The sequence below is a fragment of the Mastomys coucha genome, unplaced genomic scaffold, assembly GCF_008632895.1.
Source record: "Mastomys coucha isolate ucsf_1 unplaced genomic scaffold, UCSF_Mcou_1 pScaffold22, whole genome shotgun sequence".
In the NCBI taxonomy this organism is placed as follows: Eukaryota; Metazoa; Chordata; class Mammalia; order Rodentia; family Muridae; genus Mastomys; species Mastomys coucha.
In genome coordinates this window covers 193,860,644-193,873,436 of record NW_022196905.1, presented here as the reverse complement: position 1 = coordinate 193,873,436, position 12,793 = coordinate 193,860,644, and the positions used below count along the sequence as shown (strand labels likewise).

Below are 12,793 nucleotides of genomic sequence, written 5' to 3'. Positions count from 1 at the left end.
AAAAAAAAAAAAAAAGGAAACTATTCATCAAATGCTGGTACAACTAATATAAATATGGGGGGCTAGAGAGTTGGCTCAGAAATAAAGAGCACTGACTAGTCTTCCTAGAGGTCCTGAGTTCAATTCTCAGCAGCCAGATGATGGCTCACAGCCATCTGTAATGGGATCTGATGCCCTCTTCTTGTGTGTCTGAACAGAGCTACAGTATATGCATATAAATAAAATAAATGAATCTTTAAAAGAAACAAAACAAAAAGCTTATATTTGAAAACAAATAAAAATAAAACAAGTATAGAAAATGCTAAAGTAGAAAAATAAGAAAATATTTATATCTGAAGATGTTAGACAAACTACCATATAGAGATTTTTATTAATTGAAGCATCATAAATTCACACAGATTAAAACCTAGAAAGAAAAAGATAAAAAATGTTAGCCCAAATAAGAGATGCAAAAGATGTGTTACAAAGAGCTGGTACGTATCTAATTAGGTTCTCAGAAAAGTATTAGATGTGATGGCAAATGACTTGACAATAATTCAAAATGTTGCACAGAAAAAAAAAACATGAGATTAATAACAGTATAAATCAAGCTAAACCACAATAATCAAACATATTCCTCTAAAATAGGAACAAAAATTTGATTCTTAAATACTATTTAAATATTAATTAAAATCAGACTCTTGAGAATAACGAATGAAGCATGCATTCTTCTATAACTGAGAACAACATTATTGAGAAAAATTCTGGAAATCCAAGTAAAAGAAGAATACAGAACTGTGTTCTATGTGTTGCTGCATTGTATGCATAATACATCACCACAGTTCAGGGCTCAGTAGGACCAGCATGTATCTAATGACGTTTGCTCAAAGGACATTGAATGAGATGTGTTATGGCTTAAACTGGCATGTGTAGGCTGGCTGTTACAAGCTGGAATTCACTCATCTGGATGAGACCAGGCTCTCCGCTGGTATGGGCTATCTCTGCTCTAACAATACTCTATCCCTTCTTTGAATTATCTTGAATGAGTTTTCGTGGCAAAGGAGTAAGAGTAAGGAGAAAACTTGATGCCTTTCAATCTGCTGCAACTTGTCAGTCAAGAAGGCAATACCCTTAGGCACTAATCACCCTATGATGCTCGAGGACTACAGTCATACAATAATGTATGGCTATGGGGACAGGTGAGGAGTTGGAGCCAGGAATATAATTATCATATGACAGTTGTGTTTGGGAAGCAAAGGAGTCAACCTATAAACCATATCAATTCACCATTTTTTATTTGGCTCAAGGATCCACTTATTTTCCATGTTCCACCCTGGAATCAATCATGCCTCTAAGAAAACGTGACAGGTATTGAATATTCTTTTTAAATTTGTATTTTGTGTATAATTCTCCCTGTAATATTGAAGAATTTTCAAAGCATAACCTGTGCTAACATATCCAAAATAATGACTGCAAAAGATTTTCTACTATATACACATTTGAATGTGAATTTTCAGATATATATATATTTATAATAAATGCAAATAATGTCTTTTTACATTACACGATTGTGCTTTTCATTATCTATAAAATGAACTTTGATGTTTCAGATTTATTGATCATATTTGAATTCAAGGATGCCAAGAATTTTACTGAAATTGGTTTTAAACTATATTTCATTCTAAAATCCAAGTTTGTGTTCATGTAGATGGTTTAGTAGCTAAAAGTACATACTTCTCTTGCATAAAATATGAATTTGGTTCCCAATACCTACTTAGTGTGGCTTACCATTGACTGTAACTTGAGCCCCAGGGGGATCTGATGCCTCTGGTCTCTGTTGCGCCTGCCCTCATATGCATATACCTACTCTCAATGTACACACATACTGTCTTGGTCATTGTTCTATGGCTGTGAAGAGACACCATAACCATGGCAACACTTATAAAAGAAAGCATTTAATTGGGTCTTGCTTGCAGTTCCAGAAGGTTAGTCCATTGTCATCATGATGGGGAGCATGGTGGAATGCTGGCAAACATGCCACAAGAGAGTGGGAGAGAGTTCTACATTCAGATAGACAGCAAACACTGAGCATGGCTTGGGGTTTCAAAACCTTAAAGCACACCCCCAGTAGCACATTTACTCCAACAAGGCCACTTCCTAATCTGTCTCAAGAAGTGTTGCTTCCTAATGACCAAGCATGTAAATATACATGCCTATTGAAGCCATTCTGATACAAACCACCACACATACACACAATTTAAAATAATAAAAGTAAATATTTAAAATCCAAGTTCGAGAGTACACTGGACAACTGCTTTAACAAATGTCAAATTAGTTCCATCTGTTTGCCTGCAAAATTCATGATGTCCTTGTTTTTTAATAGCTGAATAGTATTCTATTGTGTAAATGTACCACCTTTCCTGTATCCATTCTTTGGTTGAGGGACATCTGGGTTGCTTCTAGTTTCTGGCTATCATGAATAAAGCTGCTATAAACACAGTGGAGCATGTGTCCTTGTGACGTAGTGGAGCATCTTTTGGGTATATGCCCAGAAGAGTTATAGTTGGATTTTCAGATATTTCCAATTTTCTGAGAAATCACCAGATTGATTTTCAGAGTAATTTTACACATTTGCAATCCTACCACCAATGGAGGAGTGTTCCCCTTTCTCCACATGTGCTGTCACTTGAGTTTTTTTATCTTAACCACTCTGATGTAAGGTGGTATAAGGTAGAGTCTTAGGGATATCATGACCTTTGTAAGCAGATGGATGGAACTAGAAAATATTGTCCTCAGTGAGGTAACCCAGACCCAAAAGGACATGCATGATACACACTCACTGATAATTTGGTATTAGTCAAAAAGTTCAGAATACCCATGATACACCTCACAGCCCCAAATAAGTTAAACAAGAAGAAAGACCCAAATGAGGATGCTTGAAGTGGGAAGGAATAAAATACTCATGACCAGAGGCAGATAGAGGGAGGACCCTGGGTGAGAAAAGAGGACTAGAGGTCATGGAGAATGATGGGGGAGGATCAGACATGAAGAGAAACAGGAAAATGAATTGAAATATTCAGCTGAGGTGGGGTTCTAGGAAGTCCGAGAGACCTGGGATGAGAGAGGCCCACAGAAGTCAATGCAGGTGACCTTAGCAGAAATGCCCAACAGTGGGGATATGGAACCTGAAGAGACCACCTCCAGTAGCCAGAAAGCACCCCCACTGGTGAGATGGAGACACCAACAAATGTCAAATTAAAGAAAATTTTATCTAACTCTAATGAATAACAAATGTAATAGAAACCATAATAAGATGTTTAATAGTAAAAATACAGATCTGAATATATACAGAAACTCTGCTTGTTGATGAAACATAACAAGATTATTAAAATATAGTTATTTCCAAAATGATTCATAATTGTATTTTGTTTCAAGTCAGAATTTTAATGAATGCTTTCAAAGAACTTACAAATGTATCCTGAATATAACAGAGGTAAACAATGACACACAACGAGCTTTTATAAATAAGAAAGAACAAGGCTAAGTAAGACAGTTCCATGTATCTTTGTGTGAAGTTAGCCACATGAGCTTCCCCCCCTGGCTCTGTACATCTTGTCCTAACAGATGCCAAGCTTTCTTACACAAGAGAAAGCTGCACCATTGCAGAAGAATCAAGTTGTGTCACTATCTGAAACCCTCACACATAACAGAGATGTCGTGAAAAATAAGCAAACAACATATGCATGTAAGAACAGATATTACTTTACTTATAAAGGTGAATTTAGAAATAAATACCTTATAATCCACTTTAAGTGGATCAAAGATCTAATCTCTGCACTTCTTAACAGAAAGTATAGAATGTCTTAAAAAACCAAACAAACAAAAAACAACAAAAAAAAACCTTTTTACTGGTTCTTTCAAATCACTGGTAATTTCACATCATGAACCCCAATCCCATTCATCTCCCTCTCCCCTCTATCCACCCTCAACCCTTGAAACCTTCCTACTCCCAACAGAGAAAAAATATCTTGTTGTAGAAGCTATAGTGTGTCACAGTGTGTCCCACATTATACCCTTTTGTTCACAACTCTTTGCATACAAATAGTCACTACAATTGGTCTGGTACGAGGCCTTTGGCTTCTTCTACTCTAAAAATACTGGACCCACCTTAGGACTCCTGTTGTTGTCCTGTGTCATGGAGATCCTGTAGGACCAGCCCCTTCATGTACTTCAGCAGTTCCTTGATGAGGTAGATGTTGGGGTCTGCCAAATCAAAACTTTGGATCTGAGTGTGAGAGGTATCTGAACTGGTAAGCCCCTGGGCTCCTCTACTCTCATGCCCTCAGTGCATGCTCGTATCCAGGGCCAACTTTTCTGTGCTGCCCAGGCAAGGTTCAGGGCCCAATCTCTTGAGCACTGCTGCTGGTGAGAGGCATGACCAGTTCTGCTATCATGACCCCAGGGCCAGCTCTCCCACCTGCTGCAGGCGTTAGGGGTGAAACAAGAAGGAAGGTATCACTTCCTTATCCATTCACCTAGGTACAAGTGTTAGGGCTAGCTCCACCATGCTCCTATGTTCTGGCCGGCTCACTGGAAGCTCTTCAGGCCCAGCTCTCCCATGATGCCCAGGTGTGGGGTAGGAATGGGTTTGCCCAGCCCTAAGACATCATCATGTCTCCAAAGTGGCAAACCAGACCAGGGACTGTCCCCTGGCCTGTGGTGGTAACAGGCCCCTGCTGCTGCAGGGCCACGGACCCAGATATGGCCCCTGTTGGCAGCACAGGCCAGGCCCCGACCATGTTCTCAGGTGGCATCACCAGCTACTCATGACAGGCTGTTCCTCACTACCCTGGAGTCTCCAGTTCTGTCTTTCTTCATTGTACCCAATTCCTCTTGTTTCTCTTTCTCTTCCATTTCTCCAGCACTTACTTGTTCCTCTTAATGGTGCCCAGGGTTTTCTTGTGTCTGGGGTTATCTCAGGAATGGTTTCAGGAGTGCTATGCCTTGCTAATGCATTATGGAGCAGGAAAGGAATCATTTCCAGCATGTCTGCCCCCACAGGCCTGGAGGTGTTAGCACCCAACAGGTGGTCATCTTAGGCTAGCTCTCTGTCTGGATCCTATTGTGACAGTCTGGTGGTCATCTTAGGCTCACTCCTCACCTGGCCTACCCAGTGGTCCAAGGATCTTCTATCACTCCTGCCCAGTGCCTGTGGTTCCAGGCAGGGTTTTTCTAGTCTCCAGCTTGCTCCCTAACATGGGAGCCCATCCAGCCAAGACTGGCTATAACATCAGGCTAGCTCCCTGTCCAGGACCACCTCGTACCAAACAGGTGGTCATGACATGCTTTCTTTGAGGTATGTTAGGCCACTAATCATTCAAATGTTCATAAGTCAGAACACTGAACACAGGCATAGCCTCTTTCCTCTCTGCCACCTACTGACACACATGTGACACAGTAGCCACACCTGTAATGACTCTAAGGGAAGATATGGAATGTCTTTATAACAATCTCGTAGAAAAAAAAATCTTAATCATGATTGAAAAATGCTCAAAAATATGAAGGCTGATATTCAAGATAAAAAAATTAAATATGTAATTATATACATATGCTACATAAAACATGCATGCAATACAGAAGTAGAATACTGAGAAATAAAGCAAGTTATATAGTGGTATGTATTACACATGCATATATGTATAAACTTTAAGATATAAAAAAATCCAACATATTTAAGAATAAATCATACATCAATATGAATGTAAACAGGAAGTGAAAAAAGTAGTCTAATTAACAAGAGTGAATGAAGAAAGAGCAGTCAGGTGAAGACAGATAAGATTCTATAGTTTCTTCTGTCATGTTTCCTTTCTTTGGAATATATGAATGTATCAAATAGTTAAGAATTTGGCAACATTTTCTGTTGGTAATGATATTGTTTCTACAGACTTCTGAAGTTTTGAATTTTTTTCTGGAAAGAAAGACTTTTTTAACCATATTTATTACATAAATATGAAAAAATGTTTCTATTATAGAGAAAAACAAATTCAAGGCAGAGTAGTGAAAAATGTATCAAGAGTGATGGCAAGCAGACAGTTTTCTTCCTCTGTAAGTGTAAAATGTCATCTTCGATTATTTTTAATGATGCATGAAAGTAGCATAAATTTGTCTTTTAATAATCAGCAAAAGAGGAAATCAAGACATTCTCACTGAGTGTTTATCTTTCCTAGAAAAGATTTTTGTTTGCAACTATAACAACCTGGGTACTAAATAGCTAAATAGCCTGATGAATCAAGCACAAAGATTTGAAAGGGACTTCTGTGGAATCTCTAAATTATCAGATAGATGTATAATGTTGGAAATTCTTGTCTAGGTAAAACCCTGAAAGCCATTTTGAAATGAGAATAGAACTTTTAAAATGAGATATTTGCCTTCTGGTGTCACTCATTGTAGAGCACATATTGAGCAGGCATGAAGCACTGGTTTCGATTTGCCACAAAGGAAAAAAATCAATTTACATATGTAAAGCATGTTAGTGTTTAGCAAGCTATTTAAGATAATATTTTTAATCCTTTAAATGCCTAGACCACAGGGATCTCAATTTACTAAAATCATTCATTTTACAAGTAATTGTGGCCATTTTCCCTAGACTCTTTGATTCTACTGTTTGTTCTGATACTAGCTAGTACCAACATTCCCTTAGCCAGATCTCATGCACCCCACTGCCATTTAACAGAGTAGGTACCCATTTGTAAACAAAATGGTGATACATTATGATAGCCAAAGGCCAAAGCTTTACCTGGAAAGAGATTCATCACTTCTTAATGCAACACAGCTTGATGCTTGCAATATCATCAAGCATTCTGAAAGCTCCTTGCCAGAGATTGATGACCTAAACAATCACAGAGACCTAATAATAGCATCAACAACTGCGGGTTAATATTTTACACAGATAGAATACTACTTTTTTTTCCCCTGTGGTGAAGATCTATCCCAAGGTTTTGAGTGTGTGAGGCAAGACCTATATACTAAGCTACATGCCTAAGATATTACGTTTGTCCTTGTTTAAATAGTGGAGCGAGTTATAGCAAGAGTTTGAATACATAAAATATTAAAGAAAGATACACTACTATTATTCCATATTACTAATCCATGAGTCTTAGGACTGTTTAACAAATGCATTAGAAATACTTTTCTTGCAAAGCTCCAATATATTTCATACCACAGTCAAGGATAAGGGTTTCCATGCATGACTCATGCAAAGCACAAAATGGAGACCTGAGTGAAGATATCAGGATGCAAATCAATGGGCTTTAATGTCAAATACAGACAAAAACTGCATGACACACTTCATGCACACCACTTGTGATGTATCTTTTATATAACTGTGTCAGAGACGTTGTTTTTTGCACTTTTCTTCTCCTTGGCTTTTCCAGAAAACACTTTTATTCCTGCTTACATTTCTTACTGTAGCAATAACATATATATATATATACACATATATACATATATATATGTATATATACATATATATATATGTATATATATATGTATGTATGTATGTATGTATGTATGTATTCCAACAGTAGTGGCAGCGTGGTTCTGTTACCAACATCAATGCTATGAGTTCCCAAATGAAACACACACACACTGCTTTATCTTTTGATATGCCTTGAACAGCACAAGAGGTGGGCCATTTTTTAACCTCCATATGGTGAATCCACCTTCTGCCAATAATCCCAAGTTATTACTTGGTAAATTCTATACTCTACCTTGGCTGCCCTGGACCCAGAGGGCTGACCAACTGGACCACAATCTCCTGGCTCCTTCACATGCTGCTATGCCCCTGTCTTCCACTCTTCTCAGGCATGGCATCTCTCTTTCTACTCCCCCTCCCCCCTTACCCCTTCCCTTTCCTTCCCTCCACCTTTTCCTCCAGGAATGGTGGATCTCCTCCTCTCCCTTTTCTTCATCCCAAACCCAGGGATCCTACAAGTCCCACATCCTTCTGCCCAACTCAACCATTGGCTGCTGGTATATTTTTAACAAACAGGAGCAGGGTCACTCAGTGTCTTATGTGGGGACACTGTATAAGCAGTTCAGGGGACCCAAATTAACATTATAACACAATCATCATTAGGCCAAACCCACTACAGCTTACACTGCTTATATTTTCTTTACTTTGACAAAATGCCTGGCAGAAACAACTTAAAGGGGGAAGGGATTATTTTAGCTCATGCTCTAAGAGGGCTCTGATATCATTTTGGAAAAGTGAGGTAGTTTATACTGATTTTCAACTTGACAGGGTCAAGAATGTCCTTAATGACAAACCTCTACATTCATGTGTCAGAACGTTTCCAGATTAGGTTAAATGAGGAAGAAAGACTTACAGTAAATCTGAGTGGCACTTTTCCGCAGCCCGAGGCTCTAAATAGAAGAAAAAAGGAGCAAGTGAGACCCCTAGATCTAATGTGGCCCTGCAATTAACATAAGCAATTAAAATAGAAAGACATCACACAACAGAAGCAGTGCAGTTCATGATAGCAAGAACATGTGATACAAGGGCAGGTGGTCACGTGATGGTCGACCGGAAGCAAATAGCTAGGGCAGGAGCCATGGGCAGGGTAGATGTGACCTTCAAAGGCCCATTGCTAGTAAACTACCTCCCACTTTCTACTTTAAGCTTCCCAAACAATAGCCTATGGAGGACACTTCAGATTCAAAATCACAATAATCGATTATCTGTTTGATAGTTTCATAAAGTATACACTTTTCTGGATGTCATCTCTATTGGGATTTAAAATAATTGTCTCATTTTAATAATAGTGAAATGTTAAAAATGATGTTGTGGTTACTGTGAAACAAGCATTAACAGGTAAGCATACAGCTCTTGGAATTTTCAAAGGTATCATGGGTAGATTCACACTCATTTCCCCTATTACTATTTCTCTACTTTCCAGAAGTCTCTGAAAGCACATAGAATGCCAGAAAACAACTGAATAAAATATGAGCTAGCAAGTTACTTGCTTATTTGAATTTCATAGGGGGCATTATTAACAAAGGCAGACCATTGAAAGGCTTATTTCTTTACTAGTGAATTAACGATAGGAAGACACCTAGCGTAAACTAGTCTGCAGACAAGCCAATAATGAAAGCATAGTTAAAGCTGTAAAGCTTGCCAACTCCTGATGAGACTCTGGAGAAATTCCTTAACAGATGTTTCCCCGAGCAAATATATACTTTTCCTACTTTGATTACGATGGCCTTGAGAATTCGTGATTTGATTCAACACTCGGCTACTCTTCAGCAGCCTCATAAAAATATGATTCGCACAAAGAGTATATTCTGCATTTACATTTGCCTTTCTTTAAAAACCAATATCTAGTATATTTATCACTCTCAGTCCCATATGGTGAAGCAATGGTCCAACATCACTGTTTATAAAACTATAATTAAAGCCGTGTCAGCATTTTATTGTGAACAAAAGGAGACAAAGCCTTTCCTGCCCCCATGTCCGCATCCTTCATGAAGCATCCTTCAACTGAGTACCCACGGACTGCAGAAACGTGTTCTGACCACCCATTCGCCTCCTGCTAAGAATTTCTGATGTCTTGCTCTTGGCTGAATAGAATACAAACAGCTTATAACACACATACACAGACACACACAGACAGACAGACACACACACACACACACACACACACGCACACACACCCCTTTCTTTTTTAAAGACTACATATAAGTTTGTCTCTGAAACAACTTAACCTTCAGGTTCAAGTGTAATCAGGGAAACATTGGGGGGAGACAAAGGCTGCTGATTCACAATAATAAAGCAAAGTACAAAGAGAGGCAAGGACCACAATTACTGTGTTCTATCACAATGCTTATCATTCCCATCTCTGGGGGTCCCTATTACCTATTTCTGTGTGTCAAAGTCTTAATACTTTTAGCTATTTCTTTCTAAGTCTCTTCCAATGTCTACTTTCTTAAGTGAGTGAGACACATCAAAACATATAGTCTTACTTGTGTGAGCTGGGCAGTAGGTAATTACACCTTCGCCTCAGGTCTCCTGAGGTCGAATGTGAATGACACCTGCTCCCTCTGATGTGAGGTTGCATTGGAATCCTGAGTAATGCGTGAAGACTGTCACCTAACAATGGTCCCACCACTGTTCTTATTCACCACAGCTCCATTCTAGTTAGCACCACAGATCCCTTTACTCTGCAGCTGTCGGGCTCAACGTGCACACACCTAACTTTCTATCCAAACCTTTAAACAACCTAGACCACTTTTCTCTTTATTCTAAAGCAAGCCGAAAATTAACCACAATCAATTACTGCTGTGAAATTAAAAATTTATCCTCCAAGCGCTATGAAGGGGAAAGGCCGGCTCTCTTTTATCAAAGTAGAGCCTTATACTTGGCATTAAGGCGTGTGCTTCATAAAACATTAGTCTTCGGAGCTATTAGCTACTTACAATATGTGAAAAGAACTCATCTTCGGGACTATGAATTCAGATGCTCATGTGGCTTCTAAGTTAAAAAAAAAAAAAAAAAAGACAACCTTCTGAAACTATATCGGCTTTGGCATTAATCCCAACTTGATTAATATCAACTCACACTTCAACAACAGGCTTTGGCTAACACTGTCAAACATGCTCTGTGGCTACCATGGCACACTAATTAAGTGGCCTAAAAACCACGAAGGGCAGGAAACCAGAACCCTCAGAGAACGAAGCTCTTAGCCGTCCTCTTTACACCCCCATGACTGAGAATCTGATCACATCTACTACCTGATGCTATTAAAAACATCATTGTTCCTGATTGCTTCCTTGCCTCTTAATATATGAATTAAGGATCTGTACAATTTAATCGACACCCCAGGGATAATTTTGGCGGTACCCCGAATTTATCAGAGATAGCAATTCATCATCACAATGACTTTTCTTTCTCATTCGAAAACCAGACAGGTGGCAGATTCAGTAGCATGGCTTTATGAAACTGGCATTAGAGAGCAGCTACCATGGAATCTAAATATTTAGGTGTGTGTCCTGGATACTCAAATCTGATTTACTATTATTATTATTATTATTATTATTATTATTATTATTATTGAGAGATAAATCACATTTGCTTTCTTCTGCTTCCTTTTCTAGTTTCATGTAACATTCTCAGCTCATGTAACATTCTCAGCGGTCAAAAGCTACTTGGAGCCACTAGATGCCTCTAAATTATACATTTTTTTGCCATAGCCAGCCGGCCTTTATCCTGCATGCTTGCCTTGCCTCACCTGCTTTCCTTTCCGAACAGTCTCTGGGTTTGTGGCTCCTCGCATTGCTCCGGCAGCCTGTGAGCCTGCTATTTCTGCCATCGCCCTCCTGGGAGCGCTGCTGGACCGTGTGCCGGCTCTCGCTGTTTAGAGCTGAGCTCCTGCCAATCTCCAGCTGGCCTGAAACGAAAAATTCTTTGTTAAAGCAAAGATGCATGCTCTTTAACCGGAGCTACAGGCCACGGGTTTTTTTTTTACTTCTGATTCCAAAAGACAACTTGTTTATATCAATGAGGTACGAACAACGACCATCCACCTGAAAGGTAGCCAAATTGTTTTTCTAGATGATTTTTTTTCAAAGAAGAATTTGTAATTTTTTTAGTGTTTGATCATACAAGATCATGTAGGCATCTCTTCCTTTCCGATTTCATTAAAATAATGATTATTTTTTGCATCTTGGCTTGGAATATTTAAAATATGGTTGAAATAATAAACAAATCAGGTTATTAATCCTACCACAGATTTATGTACTAATAAACCTGCTTTTGTTTTGCTGTATCCATGCTAGTTATAGTAAATATACTTTAAACATGTAACCGTGTTAATATTATTCAATAGTTACATACTAAGTAGTTTTAGAAATTTCTAAAATTAACTTACAGTCATTTTGTAAATAGCACTTTTAGAAGTTTAACAGTGTCTCAGTCACATATCCTTAGGTGTAACTCAGTATAAAATGTAAAGATTTCATAATGTAAAAAAACATAAGATTTTATATTTATCACATGTATTTGTTAAGATATGTATTTAATGTTTGTGGGTTCTGTATTCCTAATTTACATGTGTTCTTTCTGATACAAACTAACTAGCTAAAGAAGTGAAGAAAACACCCAATAAAAACAAATGGTTTATTGTTGTTGTCAGATTTTTGTTTTGTTTTGTTTTGTTTTGTTTTTTTTAAAGAAAATGTTCTACTTAGCATCATGATCCTTACCATGAAAGTACAAACTCAAACAGGAGTTCATAAAATATACAATTACATCACATCCCTCCTAAAATCTTATACTGAGATAAGTGTGAGCTATACAATTTGTATAGTATACATAGTCAACACACTGTGTCCCTCCTCTCTAGCCTCTTCTTCCAGTATCTGGCATCCCTGTGCTCTGGCCTACTGATACAATTTGGTCTCCATGAAATCCTAGCTCTTTACATGTCAGCCCGTCTCAGCCCTGGCATACAATTTCTGGTTTCTGGAAGCCTCTTCCCTCCTCTGATCTGCTTTAAGATATTAGCTTCAAGCTCACTGTCTCAGATATCTAACTAACCTGGACACTCTCTCATAACTTCTATGTTGCTTCCATAAGACCTGCAATATTGCAGCTTTTGCCAGGCACTTGTGTAAACAAGTGTCCTCCGCTGCTACTGTGGTGAGACTGTGAACCATAGTTTTATGGGTAAAACTGGCTTCTAAACAATGCTTGATTATCACCATAATTCCCAACTTTGCCAACTGCTAGCTTTATGATCCTTCTCATGTACTAAATGTG

At 38.4% G+C, this 12,793-nt stretch overlaps 1 long non-coding RNA gene and 1 other non-coding gene across 3 annotated transcripts in view; both read right to left on the bottom strand.

Moving 5' to 3' along the window:
- LOC116071401 overlaps nt 1-1,882 on the bottom strand; it is a 10,835-nt gene extending 8,953 nt beyond the window's left edge. For both annotated transcript variants that reach the window (XR_004110877.1, XR_004110876.1), the window contains exon 1: nt 1,768-1,882. This is a non-coding gene — a long non-coding RNA (uncharacterized LOC116071401). The remainder of the gene's footprint in view (nt 1-1,767) is intronic.
- Nucleotides 1,883-5,336: 3,454 nt separating this feature from the next.
- LOC116071782 lies at nt 5,337-5,468 on the bottom strand. The gene has a single exon (XR_004111147.1). It is a non-coding gene; the product is annotated as a small nucleolar RNA SNORA17 (small nucleolar RNA).
- Nucleotides 5,469-12,793: the final 7,325 nt, after the last annotated feature.